Source organism: Sorex fumeus, unplaced genomic scaffold (genome assembly GCF_029834395.1).
Source record: "Sorex fumeus unplaced genomic scaffold, SorFum_2.1 ptg000037l, whole genome shotgun sequence".
NCBI classification, from domain to species: domain Eukaryota; kingdom Metazoa; phylum Chordata; class Mammalia; order Eulipotyphla; family Soricidae; genus Sorex; species Sorex fumeus.
This window is the reverse complement of record NW_026606094.1, coordinates 62,410,109-62,412,505: the sequence shown is the minus strand read 5'-3', so window position 1 is coordinate 62,412,505 and position 2,397 is coordinate 62,410,109. Positions and strand designations below refer to the sequence as shown.

General features: G+C 45.5%; 1 pseudogene; it reads right to left on the bottom strand.

Annotated features, from left to right (window-relative positions):
* Positions 1–238: 238 nt before the first annotated feature.
* LOC130027716 (neurotrophin receptor-interacting factor homolog) lies at positions 239–2,078 on the bottom strand (annotated as a pseudogene).
* Positions 2,079–2,397: the final 319 nt, after the last annotated feature.

The window sequence follows — 2,397 nt, the reverse complement described above, 5'->3', positions numbered from 1 at the left end:
TATCCAAGTTTTTATGTCCCCGTCATATGCATAAGTATTATACCTTGAATAGATTATCATCATATTAGACATTTTGGTACCAGGCTTTAAAAACCTACAACATAATAAGCTTTACTAGTATTTCAATGACTAAATGAACTTATAATGGCAAATCATGTTAGTAGCTTGCAACCAGGTAATGGAGAACCAGGTTGAAAAGATGCCATCTATTCTGCTAGTCTGCGTACTATAAGGCAGTCTATTTCTTCTTGAGCTTGGCCTTACTGTGTGATTTCTGGTGCCCAGTGGTGTGAGCTTTGGGTGAAGGCCTTTCCACATCTGGTGCACTTCTAGGCACACTCTCCTGTGTGCGTGTGTCGATGTCTGATGAGATGGGAGCTCTGGTGAAAGATCTTCCCACAGACCTGGTACATGTAGGGCTTGGCCCCGGTGTGCGTTCTCAAGTGCTGAGAGATGACTGAGCGATCATTGAAGGTCCTGCAACACTCCTGACATTCAAACGGTATCTCTCCAGTGTGAACTCTCATATGCTGTGTGAGTGAGGAGCTCTGAACAAATGTTTTCCCACAATTCTGATACACGTAAGGCCTCTCCCCTGTATGGATTTTCTTATGTACAGAAAAGTATCTTGGGTTACAAAATATTTTACCACAGGCACTGCATTGGCAAACTTGGCTCCCTTTACGAATTTTGGTGAAGGTTATCTGCTGAAGGTTTCGAATGAAGACTTTCCCACTACTTTCCCTAGCTTTTTCCTCTCTATAGCTCTTTTGATGAATTTTGACAAATGGAGTCTGTGTCACATTTTTAACCTGTGAGACATGCTTGCGTAAGTTTTTCTTAGGAAGACTTTTTGGGAGTGAAACATGGCTTTTATCAGAAGTAATTGTTTGCCTGGGACCTGAGACTCTGACAGTGCTTCCTAGGGAGGGTCTTTTCCTGAGTAGGCTTCACCTGTTTCAGCGCAGTTTTTGAGACTTTGGGGGTCCTACCATGTGGGTTATCTCTGTAGGTGGAGGGCCTGGACTCCTCTTGTGAGACTACTTCCATTTTCGGCTCAGAGGATGGTTCTTGCTCAGAAATATCAGACTCTGAAGTTAACTTTATTTTCCAGTGTAGTGTCCTACCCCGCAGAAACCATGTGCTCAAATGTCTCTAACATCACAACGTGGTACTCAGTTCTCTGGGTTGGGTCCAGCAGCCCCCATTCCTCCTTGTCCACAGCCACATCCTGGAAGGTCACAGGATCCTCAGCAGTGCCTTCTCTGTGCAGGCGGTCATGTCTTTGTCCTTCTCTTTGTGACCTGTGACATCCAGAGAGCAGGTGGAGCCTTGGGTGGGTAAAACTTCCTCCTCAGATACCCCGGTTGCATCCTCCACCAGGGCCACCACTGCCTCACAGCTCTCAGGGTGCTGCGACTCCACCCACAGAAAGAGCTTAGGAGGCAGCGCTGCCAGGAACTGCTCCAGCACCAGCAGCTCTAGAATCTTTTCTTTGGAGTGTATCTCAGGGTGCAACCACTGGTGGCAAAGCTCACGCAACTGGGCCAGGGCATCCCGAGGTCCTGTGTCCTCGTCAAAGCAAAATCCGAGGAACCTCTGCTGAATAGCAGTAGAGTCCACTGGACACTGTCTCTGCTGTTGTGTTGGCTCCCCGAAGTCAGGGCTCAAGCCCTCATTTTCAGCATAAACGGCCCGTATCTGTGCGTTCCGGGTCTGAGCTACCTCCTCATTCAATGTGAGGACTTCAACCACCTTGATCTTCATCAGGGGATTCTCAGCATGAAGCAGATCGGACTGAGAGTTCAACTGAGCCTCAGGACATTCTGAAAAGGATCCGTGAATCCTCTCTCCATGGAACAGAGCTCTTCTACCTCTTCTAACTGAGATACCACATCTGGTTTGGACAGCTGATGTTCCACTGTGACCAGGTTCCTGTAGTTTTCCAACATCACTGCCCTGTACAGGGACTTCTGTTCAAGGTCAAGCAGACCCCACTCCTCCAGCGTAAAGCCCTGGGTCACATCTTCAAAGGTCACTGGCTCACTGAACGACAGCGTCGGAAGCCCTGAAGCCATGACTTACTCTTGTTAGTCAGTCTCTGGCAGTCTTTATATTTTCTAAAGGTAATAATTTGCTAGTTTTCAGGAAGGTGCCATATGGAGAACTCCACAAATAATTTTTTTCTCAAAGATAATTAGAAAAATGGTTTTCAGAAAGGCTTGTGAATTAAAGGTGAATAGAATACTATACAGTAATGAGAATTACATTTAATTCTTTTATTAGATAAATCACTTTGAATACTATGTATATAACAGTTTTTACACTTTTTTCCCTCTCTCTTTATCTTCCTCATTTACTCATTCCTTTTTTATCCTTGTTTTTAGCCCTATGGTT